Source organism: Tasmannia lanceolata, unplaced genomic scaffold (assembly GCF_043159265.1).
Source record: "Tasmannia lanceolata isolate RefF3 unplaced genomic scaffold, GAP_Taslan_0.1 ptg000013l, whole genome shotgun sequence".
Classification (NCBI taxonomy): Eukaryota; Viridiplantae; Streptophyta; class Magnoliopsida; order Canellales; family Winteraceae; genus Tasmannia; species Tasmannia lanceolata.
The window spans coordinates 13429442-13430000 of NW_027518690.1; the positions used below are offsets into that span (position 1 = coordinate 13429442).

At 41.7% G+C, this 559-nt stretch overlaps 1 pseudogene; it reads left to right on the top strand.

The window, feature by feature from the left end:
• The first annotated feature begins 409 nt into the window (after positions 1 to 409).
• LOC143890981 (molybdate transporter 1 pseudogene) overlaps positions 410 to 559 on the top strand; it is a 441-nt pseudogene continuing 291 nt past the window's right edge.

The following is a 559-nucleotide window of genomic DNA, read 5'->3' on the forward strand; positions in this document are numbered from 1 at the left end:
GTGTTGAAGTATAAATGATTAAATAACACCAACTTAAGCTTTTGGAGTAACTGGTTGTGACTTATATGAGAAGGGTGAGGTCTAGATCCACCCGCTAGCATATTCTTATGCTAAAAAAAATGCATCAATCAAGCTTCATCATGCTCCTAGAACCTTTCTTAAGTGAGAATGACATTAGAGAGGTGGCCAGCGTGTTGGATCTACCTAACTTTCTGACAAACATGGAAGGTAAGTCCAAGATCTGGCTTTGTTAGAATAATTCTCTGCACGTTAATTTTCTATCCTCCAATCCTCAAGACTTATTTGTAGAAATGAGGCGCACAATATCAGGAAAGGAATCATTTTGTAGGCAGCAAGTTCACGTGATGTAACAATCAAATAAACGAAGGTTGTTTTGGGGCCAGATTAGATGAGTACTTTGTCATCAGATTTATTCCCAGAGAAGGAATTCTCGGCGACTTCGGTGTCGGTGAGTGTGGGGTTGATGAACATAGTGGGGTGCTGGTTTGGGGCAATGCTATGTTGTCATGGGGCAGGAGGGCTTGCGGGACAGTATAAG